Source organism: Sorex fumeus, unplaced genomic scaffold (genome assembly GCF_029834395.1).
Source record: "Sorex fumeus unplaced genomic scaffold, SorFum_2.1 ptg000051l, whole genome shotgun sequence".
Taxonomy (NCBI): Eukaryota; Metazoa; Chordata; class Mammalia; order Eulipotyphla; family Soricidae; genus Sorex; species Sorex fumeus.
Genome location: NW_026606108.1, coordinates 5,951,207 through 5,971,288, shown reverse-complemented (window position 1 = coordinate 5,971,288; position 20,082 = coordinate 5,951,207). Strand labels below are relative to the sequence as shown.

The 20,082-nt window shown below is 43.3% G+C and overlaps 1 protein-coding gene and 1 pseudogene across 9 annotated transcripts in view; one reads left to right on the top strand and one right to left on the bottom strand.

Annotated features, from left to right (window-relative positions):
• MEF2A (myocyte enhancer factor 2A) overlaps positions 1-20,082 on the top strand; it is a 96,200-nt gene that overhangs the window by 18,994 nt on the left and 57,124 nt on the right. For 6 of the 9 annotated variants that reach the window (XM_056124305.1, XM_056124304.1, XM_056124303.1 and 3 more), the window contains exon 2: positions 3,695-3,780. The exons of the other annotated variants lie outside the window; for them this stretch is intronic. The gene's annotated coding sequence lies outside the window, so the exon portion shown is untranslated. The remainder of the gene's footprint in view (positions 1-3,694; positions 3,781-20,082) is intronic. 9 annotated transcript variants of the gene reach the window in all.
• LOC130033227 (uncharacterized) lies at positions 18,299-18,399 on the bottom strand (annotated as a pseudogene).

Here is a 20,082-nt window from a genome sequence, read left to right as displayed (position 1 = left end):
ATAGGATCATAGAATCTGAGACTCAAACTTAAACTATTTTAATAATTTTGACCCCCACCCCACGGAAGTGACAATGGTAATTTACTGTGAGATAAGAGAAAACCGGCTGGGGGGAGGGGCACTAAAGTAACTCCAGGGGCTGGGGTGCAAACTTTGCACGTGGAAGCCCTGGGTTCATCCCCAGCACCACCTGATGTCCAGGCATCTCACCACATACTTGACCACCACTGGATGTGACCCGAAATCAAATGAAAAAGACACGGGGGAGGTTGCTTCCCAGCAGGGAGAGAGCTTGAACACAGCTGTAGAGTGGAGCAGTTTGGGCTGTAGCTCAAAGCCTGGGCTACGAACAATGCATGAACAGTGTACATTAACTTGGAGTTATTGCATGCTGGAGGGACTGCCTGTACTCCGGGATACTCCTATACTGCAGGCATGACCCCTGCAGATGTAGTAGTTTGAGGGTGAGAATGTGTTTCCTGTTTGAGGAAATATAAAGATTGGATATTTTTATGGCATGTTGACTTTTTAAAACTATTTAAGGACATGTTCAAAACACCAGTGATTAGGAGCAGTTTATTTACAGAATTGAGGGATGAATTTTTTGGTGAGTTGCACTCACAGGTCATTCCTGGTGTTAATTTGGGGGATCAAGTCGTGCCGGGGATCTAGCCAGGAAGCATGCAAGGCAGGGGCCTTAATACCAGTACTATATATCTGGCCTTCTGAGATGAATTTTGATGTAAGAACATCAAAATGGACAGCCGATGTTGTGTTTAAGTTTGCATTTAAGTATTTATTTACCATGGATCAACTTTTTGAACCTTAATTTCTACCATGACACATACAAAACTGGTGGTAAAATATATTTTAACGGGGCTAGAACAATAGCACAGCAGGTAGGGTGTTTGCCTTGCACGCGGCCGACCTGGGTTCGACTCCCAGCATCCCATATGGTCCCCCAAGCACTGCCAGGAGTGATTCCTGAATGCAGAGCCAGGAGTAACCCCTGAGCATCGGCTGGGTGTGATCCAGAAAGCAATATATATATATATAATTTTTTTTAACATAGGTTTTTTTTTTTTAAGATTAAGGACCTATGAAAAATAGTTTCACTTTGACTTATTGGACTTTAGAAGTTGGTAATAAAAACTATATTTAAAGAACTTCGTTTTATGCTAGTACAACTAGATCAAAAGCTCAAATTGGATTTTTATTGTATTTTGGGGGGCTGCCTAAGCTGTGCTCACAGGGCCCAGGATTGTTCCCAGTGGTTCTTCAGCCAATGAGGTTAACAGTTCTGTGTGTGTGTGTGTGTGGGGGGGTCCTAGTGATGTGGTACTGCTTGTGTTTTGCAGTGCCAGGGATTGCTTGGGCCATTCCGGGTACTTGGGGGTTCTAGGGCCATACCCAGTGCTAGGGACCAAATTGGGGTCAACTGCAAATTATGAGCTTTGAAAAACCCTATACTGACGCTAGAGACAGTTCAGCTGGTAGGGTACTTCCCTTGTACGCAACCAAACAGGGTTCTGCCCATGGCATGGCATTGCTGGGTGTAACCTTCCCTCCCCCCAGTGCTGTCATAGCCCTCACTTACTCTCTCTGTCCCTAAATGTCCTTTAAAAAGCAGACTCCCTTAACCTTGGCCCCCAAACTCCCTCTACCTCTTCAGGCTTATTTGTGTTTATGTGTGTGACGTACCTGGTGTGCAGGCTACACACGGGACTGCACTGAGTCGCTGGGCTCTGACTGGGGACAGACTCAGCACCTTGCCCAGGTTGAACGTTAGGCATATGCTTGAGCTCTGTGCCCGGCTTGATGTGTGCCTTCTAAAATTCAAGCTTTAATGCTTAATTTGTTAAATAAGAACAGTATTTTGCAGTTTGTGGTGTTCTTTTCTCTCTAGCAGAAATGTTCATATATATTTTTTCAAACAGAAGCAGAATTTTAGTAATATTGCTGAGTCAGATTCAACGGGCTGGTGTTTCTATGGAGAAAACCATTTCGTTTGAAAAAGCATATTTGGGGATTGGTAGAATTATGTAATTCTCTATATTGAAAGCATTAGCCTCACAATTAATATTGAACCTTTGGGCTAAAGAGAGGACTGACTTCTCCCACCTTCCTTGTGTCTAAATATTCTTAGGATGGGCCCAAGCAAAAGTGTTATCAAGGCCTGATTCTTAAGCACGTAATCTGTTTCCCTGGTTCATAGTGTTCTTAATTACTGTGAGTCATTAACATTGGTCAGTTAAGAATAAAAGCTACAAGTACGCACATTGTAGTGGAGAAATTTTATGTGATACAGGTCACTGATCCATAGACAGTGTTCTCCATGAGAACATAATAGTGAACGATCTAATCAAAACAAATGCTGACGGCTCTTAGACCAGATAAACAGAAATACTGTCATATGTTGTGGCCGGATAGTAGTATAGTGGGTAAGGTATTTGTCTTGCTTATAGCCGACCCAAGTTTGATCCCTGGCACCATCTCAGTCCCCCAAGCCCACCAGGAGTGATCACTGAGCACAGAACCCCAAGTTAGCTCTCAGTGCCACTGGGTGTGCCCCCTAAACCAAATTTATGTATGTATGTGCATATGTATATCTTTGTATGTGTATGTATATGTAATATTTCATGTGATAGTGGTTACAGGAAATTAGGACCTAGGTAACCAATTATGAGTTCCCTAAGCCCACCAGGAGTGATCACTGAGCACAAGTTAGCCATCAGCACCACCCGGTGTGCCTTCCAAGCCAAATTTATGTATGTGTATGTGTATATGTATGTATGTGCACATGTATATATGTGTGTATGTATATGTGATATTTCATGTGATAGCAGTTACAGGAAATTAGGACCTAGAAAACCAGTTATGGGTCTTAAGAGTATACAAAATATTACTCACAATTTACATAACACTTTCTTTTGTTTTCATATTTTGGGACCACACCCAGTGATGGTGGTGTTAAGGGGCTGCTCCTGGCTCTGCACAGGACTGACCCAGTGGTATTCATGGGAACCATATGTGATGACAGGGATTTGAACAGGGGTTTCTGGGATGCAAGGCTAGTGGCCCTAAAAGGACATTTTGGGGGGGGGGGGTTTAGGTCACACCTGGCAATGGTTAGGGGATACTCCTATCCTGGCTCTATACTTAAGAATTACTCCTGGCTGTGCTTGGGGGACCATATATGATGCTGGGGATCTAACCAGGGTGGTCCGTGTGCAAGGCACCATTACTCTGGCCCCAATCAGCCACATTTTGTTTTATTACCAAATAAAACAAATTATTTAGAGAATTCCTTCCTTCCTTCCTTCCTTCCTTCCTTCCTTCCTTCCTTCCTTTCTTCCTTCCCCCCCTCCCTCTCTCCCTCCTTCCCTTCTCTGGCTTTCTTTCTTCCTTCCCTTCCTCCCTCCTTTCCCTGGCTCTGTACTCAGGAATCACTCCTGGTAGATTTGGGAGACCATATGTGATACTGGGGATCAAACCGGGTTGGCTGTGTGCAAGGCAAGTGCCTTACCCACTGTGCTATCTCTCCAGTCCCTGAAAATTTGTCCTTTCGGGAGTATTTGTGACCTTTGTGCTAGGAAGTATTAAGTGTTGGAGTTTGAGGTCATGAAATGTGTATTTAATTCTGTTTTAGAATTAAGAACTGTTACTAATGCATGTCATTTCTTTTTTTATTAAGGAATTTTATTTTGTGAAAAGGGAACAAAGAAGAATTTTCTTCCAGGATCACATCTAAGTGCACTTTCTGCGGATACGTCATTTCTAGTAAGACACATTTTCTTTTTCAGAGTTTTAAAGGAAGTGAACACAGTGGAAATTTATCAGTTTCAGTGGCAGTTATTTGGTGTTTATTTGGGGGAATCAATGGAGATGAGTTAGGAAATTTGTAAAATCCACTCATGGTTTTGTAGGGTTGTTTCCTCATCATTTGCCCAGTGCCACTGAGATAATCCCACGCTTTCATACTTCTCTTTCCTATTGGTTGCCTTGTTTAAAAACAAAACACTCAAGTCAGTAGTCCCTGTTTACTGTAAAAATAGGAAGGAAAGGTTTGAGGAAATGAATTACCTACGCTAAGAAGGGAAAGAATGTGATTTTCAAATGAAAAATGAAGAGAGCAATTCAGATCCTATTATTTGAAAGATGGGAGCAAAGCAGAAATAGCAGTGGTGTTAAGAGATTTTCTTAAAGGACCTGGGATGTGACTCAGGTGGGAGAGCCACAGGGAGGGCATGGCCATATCACGTGGAAGTGGCTTTGCGGGCCCCAGAGGACTTGTTTAAATCTCTTCTATGTGGGTTTTTTTTTTTTTTTTTTTGATGATTTGTTTGTTTTCTTTACCTTACATCATAGGCTCTTATTTGGGGAGCTCTGAAGTATAGACTGTTCTGATTTAAGTACTCTTTTGGCTAGTTCCAAAAGAGTTAGTCAGTAAGATAGGTAGTCCACCTGCTTTTCAAATTGGAGAAGTGAATCATTTTAGTATGAAACTTTTAAAATAATTATCCATCTCTCTTGGCCTATAAAATTTTCTTTTACTGAAGTATTATTCTGGGGAAATGCTAGCAGGCAATAGTTTTTGTTTGTTTGTTTGTTTGTTTGATTTTTTGTTGAGCCACCGTGAGATACAGTTACAAAGCTTTCATGTTTGAGATTCAGCGATACAATGATCGATCACCCATCCGTCCACCAGTGCAAACTTTCCACCACCAATGTTCTCATTATCCCCCCCACTTCCATCCCAGTCCTTACCCTGCCTCTATGGCAGACAGTTACAGGCGATAGTTTCGATAGGTTAGGTCAGAAGGAAACTTGAGAAAGGTACTTAAAACATTTTGTTGTATTGGGTAAAGTTTTACCATTTAACATAAGTCCGATTTTTTTTTTCTTTTTGGGTCACACCCAGCGATGCTCAGGGGTTACTCCTGGCTCTGCACTCAGGAATTACTCCTGGCGGTGCTCGGGACCATATGGGATGCTGGGGATCGAACCCGGGTTGGTCGTGTGCAAGGCAAACACCCTACCCGCTGTGCTATCGCTCCAGCCCCATTCCTAATATTTTTCTTGACAAGTTAAATAATAAACGTTTAAGAGTTTATAAATAGCATTTAGTTATAATATTTCTAGGTCAGTTTCTTCTTTTTTGGGGGGGGGTTGTCACATCTGATTATGCTCAGGGTTAACTTAAGGCAGTGCTTGGGGAACCATGTAGGATGTCAGGGATTGAACCCGGTTCATATGCATGCAAGGCAAATGCCTTTTCTGCTGTGCTATTGCTCTGGCTCTCTATGTCAGTTTCTTAAGTCTTTTATTTATTTATTTTTTTACACCCCCCCCCCTCCTTTATTTAAACACCATGGTTTACAAAGTTGTTCATGAAGCATTGGTTACAAGCATTCAGTATTCTACCCCCAATCCCATCACTAAGTGTGATCTCTCCTCCTCCATTGTTCCCATTTTCCCAACCATCTCCCAAGCCCCCTTGGCAGGCACAAAATTATTTCTATTGCTTGTTACAACTGAGTGGCTTATGCAATTCTGAAAAAGCACTTCAGTAAAGAAAATTGGTGGAACTTGTTGTATCTCACCATGAGGTTATCAAGTCTTTACATGAGGGCTTACTAAGCTGTTGTTGCTAGTTGAGGCTTCCATGTTCATGTCTCTTCATTGAGCCTAGTAGGCTTCTGTGTGACTCTCCCATCTCATTTGCTGTGCTCCTACTGGGCTGTCAGGGTTGTGGAACTTGGAGGAGTTGTATGGCTCAAATGCAGCTGCGCTCCAGCAACTCCAGAATATTTAACCGTCAGGAGCATACATGGCGGCCGTGGGATGTGGGTGTGGTTGCTGGGGCTTCTGGAAGTTCGAGGGTTGGGTGGGAGGGGTGCCCAATCCCTCTCTGACAAGACCCCAGAGTTCTCTGCCCCAGATGGTGGACCTGGGGATTTCAGCAGTTTAGTGTCTGCAGTGATCAGTTGTGAGGCTGTGGAGGCTGGTTGTTGGCCCGGCGGCAGCCATGCAATCTACGTGCAGCTGCTGGGGCTTTGGCAATACCGGACTCCACGTCCCCCTCCGGAGGGGACCCCAGGGTTTTCAGCTCTGAGACTGGTATACTTGTGAATTTTTTCAGGTAGTTGATCTCTTCTGAGATTTAATCGTGAGTCTGTAAAGTGGAATTGATGGAAGAGCTGACATGGTGGGGGTGTGGGATGTGGGTCTCGATTTTCTTAAGTTTGGGCTAAAGAATAGCCCTTTTAGCGGCATACTTCACTGTGGGAAACGAGGAGAGAGACTTTAGTTTTTCTCCTTGGAGCAGAGTTTGCCTCAGTTTCAGACTTCAGACTTGAATAGGCAATCTGGGCATAATAACAATTAGCTCATATTTTAAAATATAAGCCACATTAATCTTCCATAAGTCTTTGAATGTTTCTCTGGTATTTCCTTCTGTCCTCTTACTTCTCATAACTGATTTGAGTTCATCAAAGTATTTAGCTGTTTGTCTGTCTACACTCTACTTTTTCTTCTCATTAGTAATGCCTGGTATCTACTTTGAGTTAATTTTTATATGTGATGAGATTTAAAAACAGATGAGATTTTTGGTGTTTTTTTTTTTGTTTTGTTTTCTTTTTGGGTCACGCCGGTGATGCACAGGGGTTACTCCTGGCTTTGCACTTAGTAATTACTCCTGGTGATGCTCAGGGGACCATATGGGATGCTGGGAATCGAACCTGGGTTGGCCGTGTGCAAGGCAAACACCCTACCCGCTGCACTATTGCTCCAGTCCCTATAGATGAGATTGCTTTGCATCTTAGTATCAAAGTGTTTCAGAAACAATTTGGGAAAGATTATATTTTTTCTTTGTGTGGTTATCTTAGCATTAATTTTTTAATCTATTTAACTTCCAAGTATTTGACTACTTTTCCAGATATCTTTCCCTGATAGACATTTAATTCTGTGTGTGGGGTCTAAGAACATGGTTTGTAATTATTTCTTTAATCACTTAATCACTTAATCCCCGTTATTCATCCATTTATTCAAGCGGGTGCCAGTAACGTCTCCATTCATCCCGGTTGCGTGCTAGCGTAGCCCAATGGTATCTGTTCATTCTAGGAACATGCAGAGCCTCAAACCGATCATTTAGGGTCTTGACAAAGAAGTCTGACCATCTTGTAGGTGGGCATCCACGTGATCTTTTGATGTCCCGTGGAATCCAATCAGTAATGGCTCTAGTCCAGCGGTTGTCTGTAAACCTCATTACATGTCCAGCCCATCTGATTTTTGATGTCTTGGCAAATGAGACAGCGTCCCTGATTCTTGAGCATTGATGAAGATCAGAACTCCAGATTCTATCTCTCATTTGAGTGAATTGTGATATTCCAAGAATAGTTCTTTCGATTCCTCTTTGAGAGACCCGAATAGCGTTCTCATCCCGTTTTCGTAGAGTCCAGGTCTCTGAGGCATATGTTAATGCAGGAAGAACAGTGGAATCAAAGAGATGTGCTCGTAGCTGGAGGTTCTTTGTCCTTTTAGTTATTTCTTCAATGCTCTTGAAGGCATTGCAAGCCGCTCTCTTTCTCCTGCGCAACTCAGGTGCCAGGTTATTCATCATGTTGATTTCTCGACCTAGGTATATATAACTGTTGCATTCGGAGATGGTGGTTCTGTTGAGAGCAAATGGAGTGTCAGGAACAAGAATGTTTCTCATAAACATTGTCTTCGTAAGATTCAGCTGTAGTCCGACTTTTCCACATTCACGGTCAAAGTCGTTCAGCATTTGTGCTGCTTGGCTGATGTTTGGTGTTATTAGAACGATGTCATCATCAAAGCGGAGGTGGTGTAGTTGCCGACCATCTATCTTCACTCCCATGCTTTCCCATTCCAGTCGTCGCATGATGTTCTCGAGGGTGGCACTGAAGAGTTTTGGTGAAATGATATCACCCTGCCGAACCCCTCTCTTGATATGGATGATTACTTCTTTGTTGAATGGTGAGATCTTGGTAGTGAATCCGCAATAGAGCTCACGAAGGATCCTGATGTATTGAGTTTGTACGCCCTGATTGGCTAGGGCTTCCATGACCGCTTCCGTCTCAACAGAATCAAAGGCCTTCTTTAAATCAATGAACGTTAGACAGAGCGGCATCTTGAACTCCCGAGGAACCTCAGTGAGCTTAGTAATCATGTGGATATGGTCGATGGTACTGAATCCTTTTCGGAATCTGGCTTGATGAGTACTGATGGTAAGTTCTTCAGGTGTTCAGGTCTGATCTTGTCTGGGCCAGGTGCTCTTTGTTTCTTTACCGACGAGATGGCATGTTGGATTTCGGAAGGGAGAACATTGGGAACGACATATCCATCATGTGGTATGTGATATGTGGGCAAGTGGACGTGGCTATTAAAGAGATCTTAGTAGAAGTCATGAATAATCTTCTCCATTGCCCTTCTGGAAGATGTGATAGATCCATCATGATGTCGGAGGGCAGTCATCTTGGTTTTGTAGTTGGTGAAGGACAGGCGGGCATTACGAATGCTTTTCCTAGCTTCTGCCGCATCTACCAGTACTGCTGCTCTCCTGTTTTTTGAGGTCATCTTTGATGGCTTCTCTGCACTGTTTTGCCAGTTTGGATGTTCGCTTGTGGTTGCCTGAGGCATGTGCCAAGCCACGTTGGCGAATAAGTTCAAGAGTGTTCGAAGAAAGGCGGTTTTTTGTGGTTATCTCTCTCTTGGCATTCCTTGCACAATCATGGAGGTGCTGAATCATTCGATCGTATTCCTCATCAATGTTGTCAATGACGGCATCTTCCCATGTTGCCGCAACAGAGCCAAAGAGCTCCCAGTTGGTGGTTGTTCTGGGAGTCCTCTTCTTAAACCTTGCATTCTTTTCTCCTCGTTCTGTGAGGTAGAATTTTGCACGAAGAAGACGGTGGTCTGATCCCGTTTGGAATTTTGGGACAACAGCAACATCGGTTAGGCAAAACCGCCAATTGAATATGATGTGGTTTATTTCATTGTGGAACCGTCCATCGGGAGACTCCCATGTCCAACGTTTAGATTCAGCCTTTTGAAACTGTGAGTTACCATGGAAGGTTTTGGTTGACATGATGAACTCAGACAGTCTGTCACCCTGTTCGTTCCATTCCAGGCCATGGGTCCCGATGTGGAGTTCATCAACTGATCTTCTTGGTCCTATCTTGGCATTAAAATCACCGACAATGATCTTGTAGAAGGTGTGATCTTCTTTATAGAACTTCTCCAGCTCCATGTAGAATTTCTCAGTTTCTTTTTCACCATAACTGGATGTTGGTGCATAGACAACAAAGATAGAAACTGCCGGTAGTGAGCCACATTTATTCAAGTGTAATTGTCTGATTCGGGTTGTTAGGCATTTGAATGAATTTCTTTGGACTTTATATTTTAAGACTTTAAAATGACTAAATTTTGGTTGATTATGTTGTGTTTAGTAAAGTTTTCTTTGAGAAAATTGTGCTCAGATTATTTTTTCCCTTCAACCAGATTTGAAAATATTGACTGCTATTTTTCTCAAATATCATACCCCAAGTTTTTGTTTTGTTTTGGGGGCAGGTAATTTCAGATACATCTCTGCATTTAATCTCTCTTGTTTTTTCCCAGTCTGTTTTTTTCCTCTGCTATATTTATATGATAGTGTCACATTGCTAACTGATCTCTTATTCTGCAGTATATAATTGTCTTAAATTCATCTAGTGTTTCTTATTTCTGGTCATTTTGATCTTTGGAAGTTTTATTTTTTCTATTTCCTCATATTCTTGTTTACCTTCTGTAACTTACAGTTTATTTAAAAGTATAGTTGTATGGGCTGGAGAGATAGTGTGGGTGTTAGACGCTTGCCTCACATGCTGCCAGCCTGGGTTCAATCCCACTAGGAGTGACCTCTGAACACAGCCAGGCCTAAACCCTGGGCACCACTGAGTGTGGTCCTACCCTCCACTAATGTTATTCCATTTGTTACCACTTCTGGGTCTCTTTATATTGCTTAACTTTCTAACAGACTAATTATTACATTTTTTTATTCTGTTTTTTTGAAATTGAATCACCATGAGATAGACCATTACCAGGCCATTTATGATTGGGTCTCTATAATTTTTGTTTGGATGTTGAACATTGTGGCTTGATATTGTTGAGTGAGAAAAAAACCAATTTGTGGGGCTGGAGCAGTTGGACAGCAGGTAGGGTGTTTGTCTTGCACGCAGCTGACTCGGGTATGGTTCCCAGTACCCCGTATGGTCCCCTGAGTCCTCCAAAGCATGCAAAGCGTGCAGGAACCCCTGAGCACTGCTGGGTGTGGCCCAAAACCAGGAAATCCAAAACCCAAATTGAAAACAAAAGAACCAACTTGTGCTTTTTAAAAAAATATATAGTATTGCACTTTGTAAGGTGTTTGAAAGCTCAGCTAGTTCATTGCATAGCAGGTGTTCTGCTGTCTAGGCTTAATTTAGTCATTAAGGCTATATTTGAGCATTGTAACCAGGCCTTTGGAAGTTTATTCTAAATATCCTATAAGCTTCGTCTTTGTTTTAACTTTGAATCGAAAATATGTGACCCACCTTCGTTGTGATCAGAGTAGAGGAACTTTATCTGCTCAGAACTTAGAAATCTGAAATTATACTCCAGGAAAAATAATGTCATGAGGGTAAGCAGAAGAAATAAAGAGCCTGGTAAAGAATCAGTGCATATGGGAGTCCAGGCTTTATGACAGAGCTGACACTTTGAGAGTAGTGGGGAAAGAAAGTTGTAGGGAAAGCAACCAATACTGGAAAAATTAGTGACCTAGAGGGAAAAAGTGAGTCATGTTCCTTACCACATGCAAATATCAGTGGGAGCTTTTCGCTGTGAAAGGCAAAACTAAAACTTCATAAACTAATGCAAGGAGAAAATATTACTGATTAGACGGGGGTTTCATAAAAAGAAAGAAAACCTTGATGAATTTGATATTATAAAGCCATTGTTCAGGGAGCCGAGAGGCAGGAGAGTGGGTTACTTGCAGTGCATGCAGATAATGGCAAAAAGGCCCGTGTCGGAATGCACGAAGCACATCTACAGATCTCTATGGCAGAGACAAATAATCCATTTGAAAAATGGGCAGAAAGCATGAAAAGGCCTGTCATCCAAAAACAAAACAAAACAAAAAAACCCCAAGACAGTGTTTAAGAAATAATGTGGAAAGGGTGCTTAATGCTAATAAATTGAGAAATATAAGGTCAGCTGCAGAGGCTTCTAATCCTCATAAGTCACTGGAGTCACTAAATTAAATAAATGGATGTAGAACTTTTGGAGATGATGTTGGATAGTAAACTCTGCTGGTGATAATGTGTTTATTTTATTACAGCCACTTTAGAAAACAGTTTATTTGCATTGGCTTAGAAAACAGTTTATTTGCATTGCCTGTGACCCAGTAATTTCTTTCCATGGGTGTACCCCAGAGAGTAATCCCGGGCACATGTATGGGGTGTGTTAATGACATTGCTAGCAGCTCTGCTTGTTCTAGCTTCCGGCAGTTGACTGAGTAAATAAAATCGTGACATTTTCTTAGAACATCTTTTCCTAAAGCAATACAAATAAAGCCTGCTGCACTCTTCGAGTTGACATCAAGGATGTTTCTCAGAAGGAACCAGAAATGGAAGATTGCTATTTGTGATTCTGATCACGTAAACCTAAATCAGCACACAAAGCCATAGCACTCGGAGGGCTCGGAGAGTATCTCGCCCGCACGGCAAAGCCTGGCAAGCTACCCGTGATGTATTTGATATGCCAGAACCAGTAACAACAAGTCTCACGATTTGTTGTGAGAAGTTACTGCTGTCCGCTCAGGCATATCGATGAACAACGGGAGGACAGTGCTACGGTGCAGTTATTCGTGCTGATGTCGTGAAACAGTCAGCAACAACAGCCTCCCCCTAGGGGTGATAGGCTGCTTCTTGGGGGGATCTGGGGGAACTCAGGATTAATCAGGGGTGCTGGGTTGACTACTGCAGATGGTCTTCTTAGACATGAGTCACTTCAACCCAAACTTGGAGTAAATCCACGTGCCCTGTAATTTTTTTTTTTTTTTATGTAAGAGTACTGCTATTTATTCAGCCACTGATTAGCTGATTGATAACTGGGCATGAACTCCACCTTACTTTTTAAATTTTTTTATAATTTTATTTATTGAATCACCGTGAGAGCAGTTACAGAGCTTTCTGGTTTAAGTCTCGGTCATACAATGAAACACCTGTGCCTTCACCAGTGCCCATTCTCCACCACCAAAAACCCCAGTATACCTCAATCCCACATCCTCCCCCTACCTGTGGGGCAGATGATTTCCACATTACTCTCTCTCTACTTTGATCATATTCAATATTTTCGCGCCAGACCCACCATTATTATTTGGGATTTTACCCCAACACTCAGATCTGCTGAAAAGGCAACAGTAGACAATTTGTTTTCTATTGCTGGTTAAGAATAACACATGATGTCACATGGCTGCAGTAGTGGCCGTGTGGTTTTGAAATTCTGAAATTTTAACATTTAAATCTGGAGGAATTTCTGCCAAAACCTGCTGGGTTCCGAGATTTGTTCCTGAGTCTCTGTGATCGTGGCCGTTAAGCAGCTTGATAAGGAGCCAGAAAGGCCGTTCATGGGCAGCGACTCAGGGTCTTGTTGGGACAGGGAGGAAAGGGCCTGCTCCACCCCCATCCTGTGAAGCCCCACTTGTCTCGTCACTGAGGGCCCAAACCTGACTATCCAGTGGCCTCTGGAGGATTGCGGCCACCGAGCCACCTAGGGGGAGCAGGTGGAGGGACAACACCCTTTCCCCCCTAGGGTGGCCCGGTGACAAGTAACCTGCTGTGGGGTCTGGACACATTTCTGCCAAAAGCCACTGGGTTCCGAAATTTGTTTCTGAGTCTCTAGGATCATAGCCATTAAGCAGCTTGATCAGAAGCCAGAGAGGCCATTCGTGGGCGGCAACTCGGGGTCTTGTTGGGGTGGGGAGGAAAGAGCCGGATCCACCCCTAATCTCGTGAGGCCACGCATGTCTCGTCACTGCGGGACCAAACCTGATTGTCCAGTGGCCTCTGGAGGATGGCGGCCACCAGACCGCCAGAGGGGAGAGGCCAAGGCACGAAACTTATTCCCACCTGGGGTGGCCCAGCTCCGGTAATCTGCTGCAGGAACAGAACGCATTTCTGCCAAAAGCTGCTGCGTTTCGAGATTTGTTTCTGAGTCTCTGGGATCATTAAACGGCTTGATCAGGAGCCAGAGAGGCTGTTCGTGGGTGACAACTCAGGGTCTCGTTGGAATGGGGAGGAAAGGGCCGGCTCCACCTCCATCCTGTGAGGCCCAACGTGTCTCGTCACTGTGGGCCCAAACCTGACTGTCCAATGGCCTCTGGTGGATGGTAGCCACCGAGCTGCCTAGGGGGAGCAGGCGGAGGGACAGCACCCATTTCCCCCCTGGGGTGGCCTGGCGGCAGTAACCTACTGCGGGGTCCGGATTCATTTCTGCCAAAATCCCTGAGTTTCGAGATTTGTTTCTGAGTCTCTGGGATCATGGCGGTAAAGCAGCTTGATCAGGAGCCATAGAGGCTGTTCTTGGGTGTTCTCTGCATTTTAGATTACACTATCTATTGGTCTCTGTTTCATTTCATAGTACAAAATCAGAACATGGGTTTGGGTGATTGCTCATGTGGTAAGAACACAAGCCTATTGGGGGTGCAAGACCTGAGACCCGTTCCTGGCACTGCCTGGCACCTCCTCCCAGGCTGCCACAGCACCGCTTGTGGTAGCCCTGGTTGCTCTCAGGCACCAAATTGTCATGCCCACATCGCTGGACTGTGAATGGCTCTGAGTTCTCCAGCAGTGCTGGATTTGGCCTCCGTGAAAATATCAGAATATACTTATTACGTGCTTAGATCTCTTTGTGTTATGGGTCACACCAGGTAAACCAATTCCTGATTTTGTTGCACGCCTGCCAAACTTTCTAAACTATTTCCCACACTGATTGTTAAGTCTTTGACTTTGTGTATGATGGTATTCCCCAAATTGTGTTATCTTTATAAGGAAAGGCTAGGACATATATCCTTTATAAGGGTAGAGCAATAGCAACACTTACAAGTTCACATCTTAAACAGTTAATTAAAAAAAAAATTGGGGGGTGGGTGGGGCATACCTGGTAATGAATCCTTGCTCTGTGCTCAGGGGACCAGATAGGGCAAGACAAGTACCTTATAAAAGGTTAATTAAAAAAAAATGTTTAGTATTTAAATCATAACAATTGAGATGGTATTTTAATAAGGTTTATCTTAGTAGAGGATGGAATTATTAGCAAAACAGTTTACCCAGAAATCAGTTATTAAAAAAAGTATTGGGGATAGAAGTACTTTTTAATCTCAAATTTGAGATTAAAAAGTACTTGGGATATATTGCATCTTACAGATGAAGGGTATTTATGCTGAGAGTCAGTCAGTGGGGGTGGAGGGCAGAATCTCATTTTCATTTCTATGCCTTGCCTTGTTCTCTTCTGTGTATTTCTATATGTTCCTTGCGAAGTGAGACCATTGATCTTTAAGAAGTGTAATTTATCTGGGAATGAAAGGTCTGGTTTTGATGATTGTTTCCTTTCTCATAAAGATTTTAATAACGTGTCTGTCTCTCAGGAGTCCATGCTGTCTCACGATTGTGGGGTTCTAGAGGTCATCCTTGATCCACTTTGTAGAACTGATTGAGACTGAGTCTGGCAAAGTCACATGCCAACTCATTGGTTTGTCTAGAAATAAAAATTAAAATCATATAGGCTAATCATTCTGATCATAGTGATCAAATTATGCATTTAGTGAGTGGGTTATTTATCATAATGAGCCAATATTTTCTTCATTTTAAAGTAACTGTCTTGCTTTAAGGAAGAAAGCACAGTTTAAAAAGAAAGCCCCCATACAGTAAAATAAAGGATGTGACATTAGCATGGAAAGAAATTACTTTCATTTTCCGTCATATTTAATTTCTGTAACAAATCTACAATGTGTTAAGCTAGTCAGTGTTTATGACCAGTGCATGTTTCACTACCATATTACATGTTGTACAGAAATAGGCATGACTTTGTCCCATAGGAAATGTTGAATAATAGTAGTCCCTTACCATTTGATACCTATAGCACCGTAGCACTGTCCTCCTGTTGTTCATCGACTTGCTCGAGCGGGTACCATTTGATACCTAAGAGGCTCTTAATTTTTCAGCATTCAGTTTTAAAATGCTTTTAATAACATTGTTAAAACTTGTAAAATCATAGAAACTGTTACTGAGTAAATCAATATTTGGGTAAATACAACATTTAAATCATTTCTTACAGTTTCAGGCTACTTTTCCCTTCCCCTCAACCTAGTGTTTTTTTTCCTGTATGGTTGATTGTCCCTGTAAGATTGTAAGAAGCAGTATTTTGGTGGTCTGATTTTTCAGGTGAGATCTCAGTGTTGGTACTTCATTTCTCCTCAGTCTAACAAGCAGTTGTGTGAAAGTAGCACAGACTGTACAGAGTATGCAGAGATTTTAAAGTCTTTGCAAAGCTAAAAACGCCTCCTGTCAGTTTAGGTGAAGGGCTCAGAGTTGGGACAAACTGCTGGTCAGTTCTGCTCACTTACCAGCCCAGGCCGGCCGCCGCCACCACTGTGGCTAACAGCCATGAGTCACAATGATTCCTTGCCTTTCTTCTGAGCGATTTATAGCATTTGACTTGTTTTGCCGGCCTGAATGTCTGACTGTAAAATGGCCAGTCTTTCTTGTAATTAGTAAGGGATGCTTTTTTCATTGTCCTGCGGTAGGGCGTTTGCCTTGCGCGCAGCCAGCCCGGCCAAGCCGGGTTCGATTCCTCTGCTCCTCTCAGAGAGCCCGGAAAGTTACTGAGAGTATCTCGCCCGCACGGCAAAGCCTGGCAAGCTACCCGTGTTGTATTCAGTTTGCCAAACACAGTAACAACAAGTCTCAAAATGGAGACGCTACTGGGCCCACTCGAGCAAATCGATGAGCAACGGGAGGACAGTGCAGTGTTATTCGCTGTCATTTCTTGAATGGGATGTGTTTGGGGGAACTTACCTAAATAAAATTTGTAACAATGTTAATAGAAGCCAGAACTTAATAAAATGAGAGGTGCTTTAGAAAGGAGTGCCTTTAAGAAGGGAATATATTGTAAAACTGCATTTTAAAGTAATGACAGTTATATTCAAAGCATGTTTTGTTTTTCCCCTTTTAGTCAGTTCTTTGAATCTTGACTAATAACAACCATTGTGTTCATACAACATATCATCCTATTGAAAAAAATATGTAATTAGTTGTTATGTGCAGTTCTTGCTAAAATGGAATGCTTTGTTCATTTCCCATAAAACAGTAGTTTAATAATAGTCTTAATATTAATTTGAATTTCTGCCTGGATTTAATTGTTTGTAAACAGAGGAAGCCAAGGAAATGTTTGTGTATGAAAAATAACCAAGAGCAGAGAGATGCCATAAGGATTAGGGCTGACGCCTTACATGCAGCCAACTGCCATTCAACCCCCACACTGTGTGGTCTCTCACCAGCATTGCAGGGGCTACCCCTGGGGGCCTCCATGATCACTGGGGTGGCCAGGATAGTCCCCAGTACCCTCAGGCCCTGGCGAGGAATCACTGGTGGGGGCCTTGGTGTCCTGAGTAGCACTGTACTGTAACAATAAAAAGAAAAGAAGGAAATGATGGCTGGCTTGAGTCTGGTCTAAAAGGGAGGCGTATTTCTAAATACTTCTGCTCAGTAGACATGAACTAGCTGTTCCTGGCAGGCTGGAAGGTTCAGCCTCCCTGGGAATGTGTTATTCTCTTCCCCTTAAACTGGCGGCCAGAGGAGGTCAGAGTTCATGATGTTTATTGAATGTGAGTAAAAGACAAGCCGTGGAATTCAAGGAAATGGGAGAGAAGGCACATGTACTTCTTTATGTCTAGAGCTGACCAGCTCGCACTTGACTCATGCCCACAGCTCCATCGCTCCTTTGTCAGTGTTTGCGTGGAGAAGTAATTTCATGTGACACAGAACAGCCCCTTGGAATCAGGCTGTGCAGCACACCATCTGTACATCCTTAAACAAATTGCTCTTGCCTGGTGCAGTAGGACAGCAGGGAGGGTGTTTGCCTTGAGGCTACCGACCCCTGTTTGATCCCTGGCAGCACATACAGTCCCCTGAGCACCACCAGGAGTGACATTTGAGCACAGAGCCAAGAGTAGCCCTGAGCATCACTGGGTATGTTCCTCCTTCTCCAAAAAGAAAGAGGAAAAAAAAGAATCACTTTTGCCTAATAAGTTTTCTTCTGGTTCTGACATTCGGAGCTCTTTGATTCGATAGTCTATTGTAGGAGCAGGGTAAGTTCATACATGCCAAGTGAAAGTTTTGACTTCTCAGTTGTATCTATTGTTCATTTAAATTGAGAGTTACTGCATTAGTTTGATGAGTTTATTGATCTTGCTATTGAAGTTACTGTTTTATCTTTAAACAGTAAAAAGCAGCAGTTAAAAAAGAACGCAAGAATTTCGTGTCAACTCTACCTACCCACCAACCCTTCTTTTCTCTCTCCCTGCCCAGGGTCAGCCAGCTTTGTTGGTAGTTCAGAAATTGGATTTTAAGTTTCTAAGCAGTGAAATTGGGATTTATGCTCCATTTTATTTAATTTTTTAAAATGAGGTTACACACTGATCACTTTCAGGATATTCAGAGTATGTCTTAGGAGTAATGACAGGGTCCTATGTCTGCACCATGGCTGCAAGTTTGGATCCTTGGAAGGATCATGTTGTCCATGTTGCACCCGATGACTCAGTTATTCTAAAATGAATGAACTGCTTTTGAAAGGTCAACATGTCTCCTGGGCCGAGACAGTGTCCAAAGCACGATGATGCTTCTTCAGGGCTTTGAGTCTGGGGGCGTACTTGGCTGTGCTCAGGGCTTACTCCTGGCGCTGCACTCAAGATTCACGCTTGGCAGGGCTCAGGGGACCATACTGGGTGCCTGGGATCTAACTGGCGTAGGCTGCATACAAGGTAAGGGCCTTTACCCCTGTGCATGCTTTCTGTTTGGGAGCCACACCCAGTGGTACTGAGGGTTTTACTCCTGACTCTGAGCACAGGGATCTCTTTTGGTGAGCTTGGGAGACCATGTGGGGTCTTGGGGATCAAACCTGAGTTAGCCGCATACAAGGCAAGTGCCCTCCTCGCTGTACTATCTCTCCAGCCCCTTTTGTTTGTTTTTGTGTGGGGGTTACAACCAGTGGTGCCTGGTATGGAAAACTGGTCAAAATTAAAATTGCTTCTAGTAGTGCTCTCTAGTAACATACTATAGAAATGATCCCTGAAAGTATAGACTGGAGCGATAGCACAGTTGTAGGGTGTTTGCCTTGTGTGCAGCTGGCCTGGCCGAGCCGGATTCGGTTCCTCCGCCCCTCTCGGAGAGCCCGGCAAGCTACCGAGAGTATCTCACCCGCACGACAAAGCTGGGCAAGCTACCTGTGACATATTCAATATGCCAAACACGGTAACTACAAGTCTCACGATGGAGACATTACTGGGCCCGGTCGAGCAAATTGATGAACAACGGGAGGACAGTGACAGGTTACCTTCAGGCAGGAGTAGGAGTGGGAAGTAGAAGCTCAACTTCTTTACAAATGCAGCAGCTGTTCTTGAAATGCAAGGAGGGGATACCTGGTTTTTCACACCTTTGCTGTGAAAATAGGGGTATTGGAACATGAGGCCTTTTAGGAGGTGAAAACTCTTGTGAGTTGATAACTGTCCCAACTTTTGGACATTGATGGTCCTTTGTAGCACTAGATGCACTGTTCTCCGTTGAGACTGGGGAGGACAGTGCAGTGTTGTTTCTCCACAGAATCTAGCTTCTCTTGGCATCCGTCAGCCCAACTGAGAAAGGATCTTGAGGGTCTGCTGTAAAAGCGGGCCTAGAGTTCTGACATTGGGATGGAAGGCTCCTTGGGGGATTTTGTAGTCCTGCTATTTCTTCAGGAGTTTGGGGTCCACACCTGACTATAATATATTGCTGCAGTGAGTGACTGAAAAATAAAGTGACTTTTCAGTGATCAAGAGTGATCCCATACAATCCCCAAGCACCTAGTGGTTTGATCTGGGGATCAAACAGGCCGGCTGTGTGCAAGGCAGGGCATACCTTGTCCCTGTACTATCTCTCCAGTCCCATGTTCTTCTTTAATGATGTGTCTATACACGTGTGGCCAGGATATCTCTGATTCCCTTGCTTTTTCTTTTTAATTTGTATTGAATCACTGTGCATTACCAAGTTTCAGACAATCCTAATTGAGTTTCAGTCATACTATGCCTGATAGCTGTTCTTGAGATACTGCATAGTTCGAGTGATGGCGCTGTATACTTTTGTAGAAAGGCATGGCGGTAAAGCCCCAGTTTCAGCTTTGCCTCTTTGTACTACTTTACTTGGGGACTCGCCCTTTTTTAAGAAAATGGCACTTAGCAAGATTGATCTAATATAGCTCCAATTATCTGTGAATATCATTCAATGTTCCTCTTTTCTCTTTTGCAGTTAAATGAATAGTTGCTGACTGTCTTAAATGCTGGCTTCTTAAGAGGGTCTTCACTGCCTGGAGCCTGCAGTCTTATGTGTTTTACTTAATGCTTTTAGGAAACAACTATTTATTGAGTGTCTGTTTGGGGCTGGGCATCCTGCCAGCTGCTGGAGCTAGGGGGTCAAATATGACAGACTTACCCTTGCCCTTACTGAGCTCACGGCTTGGTGTTTGGTGGGTACATAAAAACAAACATGCCTTGATAAGTGTATGAAAAACTGCTCTGCATCACTGAGCATCAGGGAAATGCAGACCAAAACAAGATAACATCTCACTCCAGTGAAACTGGCACACACCAAACAAGACAAACACAGCCAGTGCTGGTGGGACTTGGGGAAACGGAGCCTTCACTTGTGGGAATGTTAACTGCCGTGGGATGTCTTTGAGCATGTTTCTGTGGTGATCTTCTGAACCTGGGCAGGCTTGTGCTATATTCTAGACTAA